The 18582-nt window shown below is 35.7% G+C and overlaps 1 protein-coding gene across 1 annotated transcript in view; it reads left to right on the top strand.

Moving 5' to 3' along the window:
• The window catches only part of SOX6 (SRY-box transcription factor 6), a 379772-nt gene that overhangs the window by 47376 nt on the left and 313814 nt on the right, over positions 1-18582 (top strand). Inside the window, exon 2 of the mRNA XM_075712793.1 lies at positions 5024-5094. The gene's annotated coding sequence lies outside the window, so the exon portion shown is untranslated. The remainder of the gene's footprint in view (positions 1-5023; positions 5095-18582) is intronic.

Below are 18582 nucleotides of genomic sequence, written 5' to 3'. Positions count from 1 at the left end.
GACCAATGTTTATACTGTGTGCACCGTGTTGTTGTTCTTACCTCACTGTGATGCAACACGTTTTAAAATGACCAGTGGCATAACAGGTGGTACGCTGTGATTCCTACTTTGATAGATCATTTGTCTGCAATCCCTGTTACAGAGTACAAAAATCCAAATAAGGATCATTGCAGAGGGACTATTCTAAAATGAAAAGCATTAGGTAAGCAACATTATGGTTGTTTTGGCTTGGTTGGGGTTTTTTTTGTTTGTTTGTTTTTTGCCAATGCATGGAACCAAGGAGAGTGAAGAGTTTAAGAAACAGGCCAGCAAAGGCAGTAAAATACAATCCCAGGCCATTGAAGAGAAGTGACACAAAGGGAAGGTAACAGGATTTGCCTTGCCTCTTTTGTAGAAGGTCTCATCTATAGTGGTTAATTACTGTGTTTACTTTCCTGTTTCAAAATGATCATGTATGAGAAGTTTTCTGTGTGTAAGTAAACTATTCCTCATTGAATCATCTTGAAACTGTGCCCTTTCCCTCAATTAAGTAAGATTTTTAGAAATCCAACTCAAAGGATCTCATCATAATCAGCCTACTGCCCCCTTAATTTTTGAGATTGTGGCTAGGGGCTTACAGGTCATTAATATTGGTTTAATTGTGAAATTTTGCACATTTCAGGGTGTGAAATTGCTATGTGATTCAGGCCCTAAATGTACAGCTTCATTTCTGTATTATTCCTTTTTCTTATTTCACATCATGCTATAATTCTGAAAATAGTTTTTTAACAGTTGTTGAATGGTACATATTTTAGTCCCAGCAGCCCACAATGATAGGCCACATTCTCAAATGATATAACATGATGCCATGCTTTTTACTAAATAACTGCTTCCATTTTTTACTTGCAGGCTTCCTTCATGCTCACTGATGACTGTGCACAGAAAATACAGACTACCTGTAGAGGATCTATGTTAGAAGAATCAGAATATTTTACTTAAAGATTTTGTAAAATGAGTAATTTTTTTCTGCTTTCCAAAACTGGTGAAATCTTATGTTCTGAAAACTGAAAGATCTTGGAATTATTAGAGCTGGCAGTGTTTGGGTGAAAAGAGGACTATTTTATAAGTGACATTTGGCTATTTATGGAATTTTCTTTGGTTCATAACACTTAGTACATATAAGATCCTGCAGTCGTTTAGTGATGTACATAATCTGGTTTACATTTAGCATCCTCTTGGTGTCAATATGCATTTGCAAGACAAGCAAAAGCTTAGCTTTTTGAAAAGTGAGTTATTTTGAAAGATTCTGTGAAATAGTTGGATGACTGTACATTATTCTTAGTCAGGTGAATGAAAGATGGTTAACTTTATTAACACTTCTTTTAAGCCAGGTCTGTGACTTTTTGGTGTTTGTGGAAATGACCTTGGTCATTTCATGTTACCTGATGTTAGGACACCTTTTCCTTTTAGAAAAAAACAAACACAAACAAACAAACAATCAAACCCATGAAAACTGCTATGATGTTTGCTTTTGAGCAAACCTTTTCATTTAAAATGCAACCTTTTATGGCTTTCTAAAATGGAATTTTTGAGGCAAATGAGGAGATAATCAACCTTTGTTATTTTCATTGAAAGCTGGTTGCCTGAACCTTAGGTCTTTTTGTAAATCCCTGTCTTTGTGGTTTCTTGTTTTCATGGTGTTGGCAGTTTGTGGTGTTTGGGTTTTTTATTCTACTTTCCAAGACCTGGGAGTCCATGGTGTGTTACCTCTGGGTGTTTTCAACAGCAAATGTCACAGAAGTATAGCCAGTAAGTTCATATAGATGTGCTATATTGCATCTGCTTTTGCCTCAGTTCCCCTGCCTTGCAGCCATGCTTCAGCTTGTAGGTTGAAATGCTGATTAGTACCAGAGCACTGGAGTCACTGGTACACAGATTTAGGTCTTTACGTTGCGTTTTTCCTCTGCCATCAAAAGTTTTGGCATTTTAACAGAGTGGTAGAAAGTCAGCTGTAGTACAGGAAAAAGAAAACATAACCTTTTTTGTTTGGTTCATGCTATGTGCCGATTTAAATATGAAACATTTTTTGGCAAAGGTACCTGAATTCAAACCATAGGTTTCTCTTAAAGCTTTATTTTTCCCCTTTCACAGTGGGACTGGGAGAGCCGGTCTTTGATAAGGATGCTAGCAACTTTCCAAACAAGCATCTGAAATATCTGCAGAAATTGCAGGTATTGAGAATGTTTTGAGAGCATTTCGACTGCAAAATATCTGAGTGAAGTTTCTGGTGGGACTTGTACCAATTAAATCAACAGAATACTTTAAAGCAAACTTTGTTCTTGTGTGTGTTTATGCAACAACTATTCACCTGTGTAGTCACCTGGAGTTCAACTTGAGACATCTAAAGTAAAAGTGTAAATGGTTTAAGCTAATAAAGAAAGACCAGACTTCTGAAAGGGTTCGATCTTTCTTCTCAACATCAGTGGGAGCTGGCCTCCCAAACACCTTTAAAAGCACGATGCAAGTCTTTTACTGAAAAAAGAGACACGTATAAAAATCTACGTGGAACAGCTAAGGACCTGATAGTATTAGTCCTTGGTCTATTTTATTTACGTAATAAATTTATATTGAATTATGTGTTTTGTACAGGATACGTCTGATAGAAATTTTTTATTAAAATCTATGATGTTAGTGCTTGATGGACAGAAGGTTTTCTACATGGATAAGAAAATAGGTTTTTTTTTCAGTTTAAGAAAAATTACCTAGAAAGTTAAAAAGAAAAAAAAGTGATGCAAGGCTATAAAATATGGGACTACAGGTGTAAAAGAGAAAAAAATAGTTAGGAACTACTTCATCTAATTAGGCAATGAGGTTTGCTTTTGGTGGGGGTGTGTGTGTGTGTGTTAGCTATATCGTCTATTTTTTCAGCAAGGATCTGTGCAAGGTGAAATGAGTCAAGACAGTAAGAAACAGGTATCATTTTCTTCCATATAAACCCCAAGTAACTCATACTTTAATTTTCACTGTAAATAACTATTTCTGGTCAATTAGGTTGTTTTTAGGATTTTACTTCCAGCATTTTATTTTACATTTACTGTGTTGGTAGATTACTGCTAATACTGAATTGTTTGCACTATTTTATTAAATTTACTAAGGGAATGTGGTTGAAGGAAAAGTCAGTTTTTGTGTTATGTACTAAATACAATAGTCTAGCTCAGATGAGTCCATTTTGAATAGACTGGACTGTTTGGGGGTTGGGTTTTTCATTTTTTCCACCCTGACCAGCTATGTAATGGATAAACCTGCAGCTGACCCCCAGTTCTGAGGTGTTATCTGAGCAGCAAGCCTTCATTCGCTCAGGATAACTGGGTATGGTTAGCCCTGTTCTGCCTTCTCCCTGACTTGCCCTGTTGCTGTAGGGATCGGGGCTTCACATATTATTCTGCAGGATTTTTTACCAAACTGAACTTTTTTCCTGATAGATTAACGGAGTGCTAAAGCTAAATTTAAAATTTTGTGTATTTAACCTTTCCCCCTAATTGCTTGCCCAGAATAAAGGTTTGGTGCTTTGTTCCTAAACTCTCCACATGAGGTGGTGTGCATTAAAGTGTATTTATACTCTTTCAGATTAATTAACTGTGACCTTATGAACCACTGTCCTTGTTTAATTCGTGGCTCCAAAGCACACTAATGGCATAAATCAGCTGATAATGAGATTCAGACTTGCTTTTAAAATATATAATAACACTGCATTGATACAGCAAATGAGATTTGTTGACTCTCTGTTGGCATTACAGGAGAGAAGACACAATTAAATGTGTACTTTCAGGATGGGGGAGGGCTTGGTTGGAATGAATAATATGCACTTCAGGGTGGGTGTATGAAATAAGGAGGATATTCTACATCAAGATAAGTTTGGTATTCTCTCCCTGTCTCTAGGCACTGTGCAGTACTGGCTGGTGCACTTTAGGATACAGAAATGTTGTGGGAAGGTGTTTCTTAAAGATTACTGGAGGCTAACAAAAATGATGATTTCATCTTAAATATAGTTACATGTTTTTAAACTGAGCTTACACCCACTGTTTTATGAACTGCAAATTAATCAGATAGCTCCCAGAGAACAAAAAGGTTTTGACCTAAACTATTGCCCAGGCTCCATTACTATTTTCAGTTTAATGTTACCCATATCCATCCTCACATTTTGGAAGGAAAACAAGGGCTGTGCAACAAAGTTTCTTTGTTTTCATAAGAACTAAAAATGTGCTCTATGTAGACCAAACAATAAAAATAAACTACTGAACTACCTTCTAATGCATGGGGGTTCTGGAGAGAGGAAACCATGGATATTTAGAGGCATAAAGTGAGTCATTGTGCTAGTTAAAGAATTTTATAAGGCAAGCTCTGTGGGTTTGAGTTGCATCTGTTACCTTTCCAACTAGAACTGAGGGGTATGCAGGAAAAAGAATGTTGGATTTAATCATGCCTTATAGTGAGCACATTGTACTTAGGCTAAGCTTCTAACCGGGATCTAGACCGTAGGAGAACAAAATTGTTACTCTGTCTTTCTGTATGAATTTTGCCTTAGATGGGTTCCAGTTAAACACACCTAAACAGTATTATTTTACACCAGTTAAGCTGCAAAATGCTGTTAACAAAATACTTTAAAAAAGTAATGAATGTTCTGTAACGCTTGAAAATAAAAAAAAACAAGCAAAAAACCCCAACCAGCCAAAAAAGCCCTCACAGCTATTTTCCTTATTAAAAGATAACCATGCTTGCATTTATGATAGTTCTTAGAAGCCGTAATGGACCAGGTTGCTATGGTGTGAGATGCAGAACAATGAAATAATTGTTTCTCTTGGTACTGGCTTCCTGGAAACAAATTCTGTGTAAATTACTTGGCTGAAAGAGTGACAACAGCCTTGTGTGCTGTTTTATTTAGTTCATAGTTAAAAATCATAACTATTCTGTAATAATAAAAAAGTAACATTTATCAGTTCTGGGCTTTCTTTTGTTTCAACTTTTTTTCCTTTTATGTTTTCAGGTCAGTTTCATGAATTCAAAAGCAACTTACCAGTGATTTCTGGGAGCTGGGGCTGATTTTCTTGTGTATTTGTAAGTATTTATTGATTAATTTTTCTGTTATGTGCATCTTTCTAATACTCTTTTAACATAAAGAATGGAAGCTATTTTAAAATGTCACTGTCATATCACAATTTTAGCATGTTCTTTTATTAATAAATTACCTAACTACTTGGAAACTTTTTACTTTCAGTTACTCAGAAGGGCAGCAGATGCTTGAATTAACAGTGAATATTCCTGTTATTTCAAGCTTTCTTTTGGTTTTAATAATAATAACGCGAGAACGGTATTCCTTGCAGTAACACATCAGTTGTGACACTTGCTAATGATAGCAGTGCATCTTGCTGTTGTGATGAAAATTATTTCTAGGAATGAATTGGGCTGTGATGGGACTTTCAGAGGAAACAATACATGGGTTTATTGAGGAAACACTAGGATGACCAGTATCTGCTGAACTGGGAATGTATTTTTATAGACCCTGGAGAAAGCTGACCTTTATGGTTGCAGCAAAATGACTGAGACCGTGGTCATTTAGGCCTTGGCCCAAGAATATGTTTCAGCATTTGCCCAAGTTCAAATAAAGCAAATGGGCCTAGGCCTATGCATAAATGCTTTGAGAAAGGGAAAGTTAGAGGAGAGGATCTGGGAGGAAGATAGTTATTTACACAACAAATAGAAAGCTTTCAGAATTGCTGTTTTGGATAGTGTTCAGCTTTAGTCAAGTATAATAAGGAAAATCTAATGGGACTTAGACTTGGCATGATATAAATTATTGCAGTAACTCTTGCATGAGGTAGTCTAAATGAAACCAATCTATGCAGCTTGTTCTCTTAAGTCACAAATATAGTTTATGAATAAATATTTATTCAATCATTTGTGGAAAAAGATGTTCACAAAACTACATTCATCAGGGAAAAATATGGCTGGTTCTCCTCTCAATATGGAAATGTGTTCAATTTGTACTAACCCTTCCTCTTTACAAATGTTTATTTTCATGTATGGTTTTGCTATTATATTTGCAGTTTCCTTCATTTACAGGTCAGCGTCTTTTTAATGAGCATTGTCAGTTGTATTTAAAGAAAATACTGTTATCAAATAAAATACATCATTTTTAAAAAGTATTAGCATTGAAAAATAGTTCTGAGAAGGCAATGTAAAGTGTTTACTGAGTTGAGAGCAAGGATTTCTTGCAACTCTTCTTGGCTTTCCCACTGCATGCTTCTTTCAAGCAGTCAGTTAGGCTTTCTTTGCCTCGTTTTTCTCACCTATAAATGGAAATAGTAATATATCAGTCAATACAAGAGGTACCTCTTTATACCTTGATGTGGAGTATAGTTTCCAATCAAAGCAATGGAATAAATACAATGGTAGATTCATGGTGAACTTCTTTGTGAGTACCAGGCTAATTGGATGAGAACCTGTAAGTATTAATTAATGTTCATGTAGTATTATGAACATATTAAGGGCTCTAGTAATTATATTGTGGACTCCTGGTCTGAGTCCTGCTTTTCTTGGTTGACAACAACAAAAAGCTGTGGTAAACAGAATTGACATAAAAAGTACTTTGAAAACAATGTTTGTGTTTAGGTCAATCAAATAAGTACTTAAACTTTAATGAGAAGTATGGGCTGTTGTTATCACACAACTGTACACTGGCTTTTGCAGAAAAAGTTGTTAGTACAGTCGAGGCATATTACAGCATTGTGCTCATGAGAGCTGGAACGTGGTTCAGCAGCCTTACCATTGAAGCCAAGTAAATGAGTATACAAAATGACTGTACAAAATGAACCACAGACTTGTCTTTTATAGGTATTCTCTGCAACTCAGAGCTCAATCACATTGACATGAATATCTGGAGAAGCTAACGCCATGGCTGACTGTTCTTGTTCTCTGATTAAAGGACTTCTTCTAGTATTTAGCACTATATATTTATGAACATATGCAAACCTTAAGTTCACATTAACTGAAAAGAAAATGTAGGATGTAGAACTGATTGATTCAACCCAGTGTTTCCTCACATACTGAAAACAGGATTGAAATATACGTTCTATAGTAATTCAGGTTTAGATCTTCTTAAATCATCTCTATTGTACCTCTCCGAACTTGCAAATATTCTGTAGGCATACAGATACCTACAGCAGATACAGACTCTTACTATTTAGTAACAGTAATATGTACAGTGTCATAAATGTTCACTGTGCTCTATAGACTAATAGGACGGGTTGTTACCTCAAGTATCTTTCAATTTAAAGGCTTGATTTCTGCAAATACTTATTCATGTGAGGTGAACGTGGAAGCTGGTGAAATCAGGATCAGGACCTGAGGCTGAACGAATAGGCCCTAAGCAAATAAATGATACCATGTAAGATGGGAGCTTTTGGCGGTTGGTGTGGAATACAAAAAGTTTGGATATATAAGGAGTTTTGAGAAGATTCAATTAAAGCAGCATTTAAAAAATGCTAATGAGAAGTGTATACCTTTTTCATGTTATATTTGGGCATGTTTTTATAGTGTGTGTGTTTGATCTATACTCCAAAGTGAAGGAGTGTAGATCAGTGCTAGGAAGATTGATCTTTGAAACTGTGCATATTTTTATATGGGAATACAGCAAGATCAGCTAAATAATGCTATAGGTCTATACCAAAGCTATTTCAACCAGGGGCTATAATAACTTCTTCCTCAAATTTTTGAAAGTTTTGTCATAGATGCATTCTGCTGTAACATGTAATTACTTGGATCATCCAGTTCAGACAACTTTGGGGTTTTTTTGTCATATTTGGCTAGTTTTGTTCAGGAGCAAACAGGATTGATGATTCATACAAAAGTAAATTTCATGGAAAATGTGACATTTGTACTTTTGTGTTATGCCCACAGAGTAATTGTCCTAACTAAAGGTTACTTTTTTCAAGAATGTGGTCTTAACATGGTTTAATTTATTTAATTGTTCTTCTCAAGTACGTTTGTCCAGTAGTAAACTGCAATAGTTATTTAAAGTTACAGATGGCAAAATAGATGTCCTCTAATAACACAGCATTTAAAACAAATGTTGCTTGTACATCAACAATTAGAAATACCTTTTTTCTAGCAGTTCGGTTTCTGTGTAAACATTTTATTGTGACTCGACTACAAAGTGAAAACACTGACAGAGGGGAAGGAAACCCTGAAATGAATGGTGTTAAAGCCCATGAAACGTCAGTGTCTTGTGAGAACAGCTCTTCAGTGAAAAGCCCATATTGAAAATATGGTGAAAATAATATAATTGGATTTGAAACTAAAATCAAATTGCTTTAAAAACAAACAGCAGCATTTTTTTTCAAAGAAGGTTTAAAACCAGAAATACAAAACTTAGGGGACTCACATTATCATAACACAACAAAACTGAGATTGTGAGTAGGTAAACTTTATCTTTTCAAACACTTATTCCAATTAGCACATCATTAGGGAGTGTGCTTTGGTTCAAATGCAATATTTAATATTTTTTCCTCAATCCTATTTTTAAGGCAATTTTTATACTTTTTTTGGTTTAATTTGGAGTGGTTCTATTTAAAACTTAGAGTGTTTATTTACACCATGGAGCATCTGACCAAATAGATTTGTGCTTAGTATTTGTACCAGCTTATTTAAAAGGGGAAAACTATTAAATTGTGAATATTAACATGATAAAATCAAAGAAAGCGCAGCTTAATTGGAGCAAGTGAAGACATATGTGGCTTTGGCACTCTACCTTTATGGATTTAACTGATAACACCTGATGTTCTACTGAATTACAGTTAATTTATTTGGGAAAATATAGTGTCTGTACTTTCTAGAAAAGCAATACACTGAACCCAGTTCTTAAACAGTTGGTCTCCATTTTTCTCTTCGTAAGATATAATAATTCATCAGCATTTTGGTGAAGGAGGTGTTTATCAGCCTTATCACTTACCTCTTTCTATAAAGAGCTGATTCTTTCAAAATTCCTGTTAAGAAAGAGAAGTCATGCCTTAGTAGAAGCTCTGTTTGCTGTGACATCCACACTTTTTTGGCATGCGTGTGCTGGAGATATCAGAGGTCTTTATCCTTTCTGCCTACTTTCCTGTTAACATTTATGACATGTAAAATGATGTAGTTGCACCATGAAGTAGCCCCTCAGCAATTCAAAGCTCTATTTTTCTGGGTTTATTTTATAAATGGTGAATATAAGATATGTTTCTAGTAGAACACTATCTTACTGTTTTTATGCAAACTTGCACTACAGTAGCACACAAATTTTCTAATAAGAAACAAAGTTCCAGTATATAATGTGAGGTATAAATAAACACAAAAGCAAGGCACCTGCCTTGAAGAGTTTTCCTGGCTGAGAAAGCTTCTGTAAATATGTGTGTATTTTAGATGTACTTAAGAGAGAGTCAGTTGAGTAGAAAAAGAATGGAAGGGGGGAAGGACATTTCTTTACACTCGAGTAACACCTGGTGTGTAGAGGCCAAGCACATTTGCCAGTGTGGGTCTAATAGAAGCATGGTTGCATCCATCCAGAGTTTTGTAGTTGTACCTGAAGAGAGAAAGGTGTGGAAAAACAGCTGAAGGAGAGAGAAAGCTGGCTGGGACGTTCATCTGCTGAGAACAGGGCAGAAGTCCAATCAAAACTACAAAAAGCTGTTCGTTTTTTAGTATCTGAACTGAAGTTCTCTCTCCCCACCCCATGCTTCTAGCTTGGATGTCTGATGGACTCCTCTGTGTGAATTTTCCTAAAGCTGTGTGGTTGTGGGAGGTCACCTAGGGACTCCTAGTTCTCATAGAAGGGGTGTCTGTTGCATGATGCTGGCACAGAAGCATGTTCCTATCTGAGTGTCCTTTTACCTTCCGAGTGCAGCAGACATTATTTTGGCTGTTTCTCTATTGCCTGTACAGACTGTTTCTTGGTAGTAAGTAAATAAATTAATAGATATACAGAATGCTCATATTGTGGAGGCAATATGCATTGTATTCATTTTAGACAGTTTTTCTTATAATAGTGTACTTAAACTACTTCTAGTAGTTTGATATTTAATGTAGCACAGAAATCTTCTTCAATTCTTTGTGAAGAATGAAATGTATGCCACAAGAGAAAATATACAAAATAACAGTTTTCATGTGTAGAAACCCAAAGTGTTTCATGCTATTAGATTCTTTAGCACTTACTAAAATGGGACACCACTGAGGGCGGAGTGCTGTCCAACCAGCTTCTGACACACTGCACAAAGACAGAAGCCGTGTATGTGGTCTTTGCTTGCTTTTTGATGAAGTTGAACCATTTAGCGAAGCTGCTGCTAGAAATGATTTTTCAAAGGATTCTCATGCTCTGGAGGTAAGCGAGGTCCTCCTTGCTCTACTGCTGCTCCATACGTGGACTGGACAAAATCCGTGTAATGCACTAGATCCATCTGCTGTCTAAAAAATTCTTTGCAAAAGTACTAAGCAATAAAATGGAATCCTCATCCGAAGAATTCTCTACGCTGTTGAAGTTGCATGCAATGCTTGGGAGAGAGGAATCTGTTAGGAAATATTTGTGCTAAGAAGCTGAATTAAGAATGTGGAAGCAAAGCATTCATACAAGTCCGTACCTGGACAGAGTCCTATAGGTTTTCTGCAAGTGATTGGTATTTGCAGAGCCAAAGTAGTTTTAGAAGAAATGGTTGTTCATCACAAAACCAAAGCCTCAGGTCACTTAATAACTACAATGCAGGATCTTAGAAAAGCTGTAAAGAGAATTTTCTTTAAGCCACGCCGCAAGTAGTAAATTATGTACAGTATTTCTCATTCTACATAAATTACACAAAGGATTTCTTATTCTATAGTATGGATGAACTATACCAACAGTTGATGTCAGCATTAACTTTTCAAATCATATTACTTAAAAGGGTGAGGGTTATAAAGTGTCCACAGACAGCTTCATTTTCTTTCTGTCTTACTAATGCACACATACCAATGGCTGTTTGATTCATTTATTGACATGAAACAGAATTGCTTAGAACTAACCACTCATTCATCATAATCACAGTTACAAGAGAGCGTAGGGTAAGAGGTTAACCGCTTGCTACATGTATCAAGACCTTTGGTATATACCAAAGCCTGACTCGATAGAAATCTGATAATGGTCTGTTGAAAGTAAAACATAACTGTTAATAGATAAATAAAAAAATTGATAAAGCCTGTACTGTGAACCACTCTCATTTGTAAAGTTAATTAAAAAGAGCTGATCAAAGTGAAGTCTTCAATAAAAATGTTACTTTAAGATATTAAAGATAAGACAGAGCACAAATGTCGATTTTAAAAATCAGTGTGTATTTTTTAAAAATTAATTTTCCATATTTTTTCTTCTTGGCAGTGTTTTAATTGATAATTAAAATATAAATAATGTGAAAATATTAATTTTTATTTTTAGTAGTTTAAGTTCATGCACAGTGATGATGAATTGATATTTTGGGGTATCTATATTAAGAAGACATTGAACAAAATCAATTTGAACTAACTGGGAGCAGCTTCTGTTCTTAATGTATGTGTGTGATGGATTCAGTACTGTGCATCATAAAATATTCAAAGACTACACTTAATTGTGTAAATACCATATTATCTTTATGAGTTTATTAGAGATTACTGTATAATCCCAGCTCTGAAAATTAGTCTGAAAGATGCTCCCTGCAGGAGCCAAAAAAACCCTCACGGAGTAATTAATCCAATTCTCTGATGCTAAAACAAAGCAGGTTACATGAATTTTTGAAGTTTCACCTCTCACTTCTGCCTTTCCCAATGAAACAGTTCACAAGATGTAAGACTTCATTCAAAGTTCTTATTTTCAGTATAAGAAGAGAAGTTTGATTTAGAAAGGGAGATGATCTTCATCTGGAAATTGGCAGGAATGAGGGTTGGACTGGTCCCGCAGAAGATCTAAAGTACTGTAGGGCACCAGAGTGAAGGTGTATGACTGGCTAGCAAACTGGCTGTGTGTATGGAATTCCTACTCGTTCAGTATCTATTTTTCTACTTGAATGCTTTAGTATTCGATATATAATACTTGTGTTTTAAAGAATTACCTGGTCACTGATATAACACTGAGCTACAGTTAGATCTGCTGAAATGATCAGAGTAAAGCGCAGGAATCTGAAGCCAAGCTTAGCATGATGAAAGTGGAGTAAGAAATTTCCCCAAAACCTCATAACTACCTACCTAAAACTTGAGAGCAGCTGCTACAGCAGGCACAAGGAATCAGAGATGTGGTTAACTTTGGAGTGTGTGATAACGCTCCTTGATCCTATTTCAGCAAAAGAAGTTTTATGATCATCAAATCAGGCTCATGATTAGCCAATCCATCAGTGGAAAGTAGGCAGCCCTTTGCATGTCAGAGACAAGTAAAAATGTTCCAGAATGTGCCTGCTTTATTAAACAATTCTGTGAAGTTCATTGAACTCACTTTTATTTCTCCTGTATTTCTGAGATATTTTTTAGACTTGAGCACCCTATCTTAATAGAACACGCACTATCGATTTATTTAAAGATACGATATTTTCTCTTTTCTTTTTATGTCTTCAGGGTTTGTTTGTACTATTGACATTTTATTTCATTGTTCCATTTTTACCAAGTGATTATAGTTTGTATAAAATCCAGCAGTGAAATTAAATAGCTGAAATTATTCTTTCTAAGTCACAATGCTCTGTATTTGTCAACACTTATTTTCATGTCACTTTGCTGCTTCTTAACCCAGTATTTTTAAAGTATGGTCAGAAAGGCTTAATTTTATGGAACGTTTCCTCCTCCAAATCATGATGCAGACTTTAATATAAATTTTTTGAAAAGCCATTTCCCCTACAACCATACTGGATCTTCCCCCCCTGCCCCTGTATCCACTAAAGAACAGTTATTTATTAGAACTCTCTTATTCTGTCTTGCCTGGGCAAGTGTTATCATTGCTAGGTTATTGGCCTTTTTAAATTGATTATATATTAAGGTAGCAGCTCACCCTAGCAAATAGTCCTTATACTTCCTTACTGTGTTCATTAAGGCCTAACAGTATATCTGTGTTCGTAAGAAGTGTGAATGGGTTTTAAAGGAATCTTTTGCCCAAAGGCTTGTTTGGTACACATTGAGGTTATTCACTTGCCTCTGAAATACCAGGTATTGATTGCTGCTCACTCCAAGATTCTTCTGATCCGGTATGGAAACCTAATATGTTCTTAAATGTCCAGGTCTTGAAATACTGTCAAGGAAAAAACAAGATGCATTTCTGATCCTTCACAGCCCCATTTCTAGACAGTCACAGCTAGGAAGTGACTATTACTACCATGTGTGTGTATAACTTTTCTGTAAGCTGTTTTTTAATCTCTTGATCTTTAAAGAGTTTTTTTACGGACGTAACTGTAGCTTTTAGAGAATGATGAGGGGAACATAACGATGCACATTCTATTACCTTTTTGCTGTATTCCTCAAAACAGCTGCTAGACCTGTATAATCTTACTCCAGATTCCTGGATTTGTACATTAGACAACATATATGCATCCTCTTCACAGAACAATTTGCTTGAATAATTACATAATTATTGAAACAAATATAATAATAATTTTTTCTCTTCCCGTATTTTTTTAAAAAAACTGAATTTACACATTCTGATTGCCAGTTTGCATTATAGATTTGTTTCAGATTGTGCAATGTTCAGCAGCAAGCTACAACAATAATCAGTGTTCTGTCCTGTTAAAAGCATTTAGATGGAGTTCATGCATTCAGAGAGTGGTTTTTTTTTTTTTTAGGCCACACAGATTCTTGTACTTTACCCCAGAAATATGCCAGCCTTTCTTCCCCCCTTCCCCCCCCCCCCCCCCCTTTTTAACTCTGGTAGATTGTTTCTATGTGTGGATAAACTCCTTTGCTCCTCCAAAACAGCCTTCCATTTGAGATGGCTGGTTTTTTATGGGTTTTTGCTCACCCACCCACCTGCCATTAACTATTTGGTTACCACTCGAAATACTTCATCATCGAGATTCAAATTCATTGTCCTGTTGCCATTGTTGCTTAGCAGAACACCCATGCTTGCTTCCTACACAAACACACACACACAAATTAATAACTGAGTGGAACTCCTCCTCCTCTGTGCTCCAGAAGGAGCTGCTCCAAAAAGAAGCCATTTATAGTATCAATAAGCTGCTTCTCCAAACCATGTACAGATGTGTTATTCAACCAGTTAATATTGGGGTAGTTAAAATCACCCATTATTATTTTTCTGGCAGATTTTGCCACTTCATTAATATCTTTCAACATACTGACTTGCTTGGCTGTTCCTTCTTTTACATGGCTTATATCATATCATGCCATCACAGCATATTCTGTAGTTTCGAGTTAATTGCCCAATTAACAGTGGTATTCATGAAGTGCTAGGAAAATTCCACAACTAATGATTTGGACAATTTCGAAATAGGTTGGTATTTCATAGTTTAAAATGTCAAACATGCCAATAGCTGTAAGCTTAAGGCTGTGCAGGCTTAGAACCCAATAGCTCAAAAATTTTGTATCGCAAAAAATCATAATTCAGCCCTCAGAAACATGTTTCCCAGCCCCCAGTATTTCCCTGTCGAGAAGTTCTGCACTACCCTAATTTCTCCTTAGACTGGTGAGGTGGGAGCGTGAAATTGGCCCTCCCCAGCTTCTCTGTATGTTGTGGAAATGAGGAATAAATACCTTCTGGCAGCAGTGAATGCACCCTCACCCCCAGCCTGTCCCCAGATGATGTTTATGGCAGCATTGGGGAAGCTGCTGTAATAACGGTTGTGTATATGCTTACAAGACTCAGGAAAACAGAGATGCAAGTGATTGGAAGGTTGCAGGATTTGCTAGAGGACTTTGTACTTTCCTGTTGCCTGGATTAGGTAGGGACATTAACAATACATAGTTAGCTTTGATGGGCCATTGTTCCCAGATGCAACTGAGAGTTGCCAATAGACTCTCTAGGCAGTGATCTGATTTTTTGTTTTGTCTCACCAGCTGCCATGCAGAGTTGCCAGGGGATACACTGCCTACCCCTTTTGCCTTTTCTTGGTACCTTCTGTGTCATTTATGAGTTGCAGGACTGAAGTGATGCCATGGGCTTAGTCTACAGAGTCTGGGGATGGGTTGGGGCTGTAAAGTAATTTCATTATCATCGCCCAAGAAAGAAATTATTCATTTTCAGCCTTGAAATTCAGGGTCAGAAGCGTGGGTATGGTAAAGGAGACCACCTCCTCAAAGCTAAAGGATCACAGGCTCAAGGTTCATTTCTAACATTTTACATCATTAGAACATTTTGAATTTCCCTACTTATCCAGTCTATTGAGACTGTATTGGTGATCTAATGCAAACTGCTCAGAGGTATATACATATGTGATTAAGATCTTAATTTAGCAAGGTGCTTTAAGTACTTTGAGGTACTTTGTTGCAACTGACAGGACTTTGCAGGGGTTAAAATCCTGTGAATACTGAGATTTTGCTGGGATAGTACTGATTATGTAAGTATAGCTGCTGGATAGCTCTTTTTAAAAATTAAATTACTGAAATACAGTGTTGTTTAGATCTTCCTTTTAGTCCTTCTTGGAGTTGTGGTGGATTCTTTAGGACATTATAATTTACATATTATATACAAATATAGTGAATTTTCTTATCTCATTCCTCTTGGCAACTCAGCAAACTATCATTAACATTTTTCATCAGTATTCTGTTTAGAGTTTTCTAAACTGAACAGTATAGTGGTAACAGCTCATTTTTAGATGCTATTACAGTTCTTTCACATTTTTATAGTACTGTAGTAAAGCTGAATTTACTAACTACCTTGAAAGCGGAGTAAGACAGCATTAGAATCTACATTAAAGTGATTCAATACTCTTTAGAGAAAAGCCTTCTTAAGTTGAGATCAGATACAGTATGTGTTTTGGGGGCAGTTTTGTAAGGATTGCCAATAAACTTGAACGCTACCAACAACAGCTGCTTTTTGAAATATTGTTCTGTCCAGCCCAATGAAATTTAGGGGAATTTGCTTTGCTTTGTAAGCACATGTGATCAACATTAGCATTCAGGGGAGCTGCATCTGCAAATGGAAGGGAGGGTATATCCTAGAGACTAATTTTATGGTTTGAATGGGTAAAGATGGGAGGGATCAACTTACATGCACTTGTTTCTCCTTGAGAGTTACTGCAAATCTCCAGTCTCTTAGGTAAGTACCATGCTCTGATATATTTTCCCTAAACATTCTTCTCGATGGCCATTCAGATTCTTTCCAGTTTGGGTGTATAGAGATGATGTTTGTTTTCATAAGTGTTCATGAGTTAGGAAAATGCAAACCCATCAAGGTCATTCAGTTTGTGTCCGGTCAGGTTGACCTGCAATAAGTCCAGTGGTTACTGTTCCTGGCTTTAAGGTTCTGAGCAGCTCACTTCATCTTGGTTTTCTTTCTTAATCTTTGACTAACTATTTCACATTTTAAAACTACAATCTTGTTATGGATGGCAAAGTCTGGTGCCCAAAAGAGGTATTAGTGGAGCCCTCTGGAAATGGCCTTAGTACTGATTACAATTATTACAATTATAAATACAGTAGTAGTAGTAGTAGTAGTAGCAACCTCTACTGCCTGTAGTACAGTTCAGTAAATGCAATTTTAAATTCCTAAGATACTAATAGTTCTAAAGCTACCCACAACCACTAGAAAATTTCTCACTGCTTTTAAAGGGTACAGGGTCCTCCATGTTCTAATTTATACAGAAGTTATACACGTTTCTTACCTCATTACCATATTTCAATAATTTTGCACCAAAAGCTTATTTTCAGATTAAGCTTCAGTTATGGAAATAACCCCTTGGCCAATCATAGTTTTAGAGAATTTTGTATCTAGATAGCTATGAAAAAAACATTTGCTAAGTTATTTTTGTGTCATACGTTTCCTGTGCAGTACAATAGAGCATTTAGTGTTCATGAAAGAAATGCTTTCAGTACTTTGAATGCAGCAGCTTAATGTTATTTATCTTAAAATGTAGTAGCTTTTAAATTTTTTTTTTTTCAGGTCAACTTTAGTAAGTTAATTACACTATAGCCTTAATAAAACTTGAGAATATGACCAATAAATACCAACATCAAACAGAAAAATATGAAAAAGACTATTAAGCTGTCTTTTAAAATGGCAGTCTCTGATTCTGTTAAAATTTTTGTTTTATTCCAAAGTAGGAACTACAAAATTAAGTGAACACCAAAAGAAGATCATTCCATTATTAATTAGTTCCACAAATTCTACAAACAGAAAAAAAGCAGGGATGTAAAAAGTAGTTGACCATTCGTTGTTAGTTTCATAGCAATGTTGCCATTAATGACCATAGTGATATATGCAGTATTGCAAAGTGAACAGAATGCAAGAGGATTATTTTTGCATTTAAAAAATGTAATCAGTAATTAAAAGTTAACTTTAAATATAAATAATTTTAAAATAGAATGGTGACCTAACATAGATACATGTAATATAATTTAAGATCCAAGATCTAGAAATATTCTGTATTTTATCCAGTTGCAAAATAAAACTTTTTTTGAAGGAAATTATATTTATAATAAATACATTAAACTTTGTCTTTATAGTTTAAATATTCATTGTTGATAATGCTTGAGAATGCTCAAACATTTTGGGAATTGGTATTTAACCTTGGGGTTAGGAGTTCCCAAATAAACAGCTAGAGCCATTAAAACAGGTATCCCCCCAGTACTGCATATAAAAAGTCACTGAAATATGTCATAAATATGTAATTCTGTCCAGGGAAGGTATAAGTGATATTAGTAAAAGGAACAGTTGTAGTCTTTAGCTCTTTGACTCAGCTAAGTAATCTAGTTTTCAGTGCAAAATTACCTTCTAATTTCTCTGCCAAATTTGACCAGCCTAAAGATCTCTTTGATAGTGTTGCAAAAATCTGTTTGCAAAACCACTTTCTAAGCCTAATAGACAATGCCAAAAGAAGTCTTGAATTCTGCTGTTCTAAAAAGTTCTTTCTTTCTTCAAAGATGTAGGATTATAATTTTTCAGCATGTCTGCGAGTGAAAGGGAGAAGTTACCTGGTATTAGGGAAAGCAGCATATTTTTGAGATTGTTCTTTTTTTTTTTAAGAAAGAAAATTCTTCTCTTACCAGAACAATCTTGTGGAATAGCCTCTTATGCAGTGTTTAAGGCCAGTACATTTAAAGTAACGGTTCTAAAAACAGGGGAAAAAAAATTACAGAAAAGGATGATTCCTAATTGCAGCCATTTACTGGACAGTTTCTCTATGTTGTTATCAAGTTTCTAAAAAACCAAAGAGTTTACAAACTTTAAAGACTAAAGGTGATCTCAGACACATCCTGTTCTTGGTTAAAGGTTCTGCTATATCACTGCTAGGACAAAAAAGTGAAGTGCCTCTCCACCAGCTGCAGAGAAAGAAGGTGATTTGAATGTTAATGAAGGATAGAAGTTTCATAGTAACAGAAAAACAGAGGCTCTATAGATAAGAGAATATTTTCCCAGGACGTCTCAGTCTG

Source organism: Pelecanus crispus, chromosome 6 (genome assembly GCF_030463565.1).
Source record: "Pelecanus crispus isolate bPelCri1 chromosome 6, bPelCri1.pri, whole genome shotgun sequence".
Taxonomy (NCBI): Eukaryota; Metazoa; Chordata; class Aves; order Pelecaniformes; family Pelecanidae; genus Pelecanus; species Pelecanus crispus.
The sequence above is the reverse complement of the archived record's forward strand: the minus strand, read 5'-3'. Positions and strand labels throughout refer to the sequence as shown.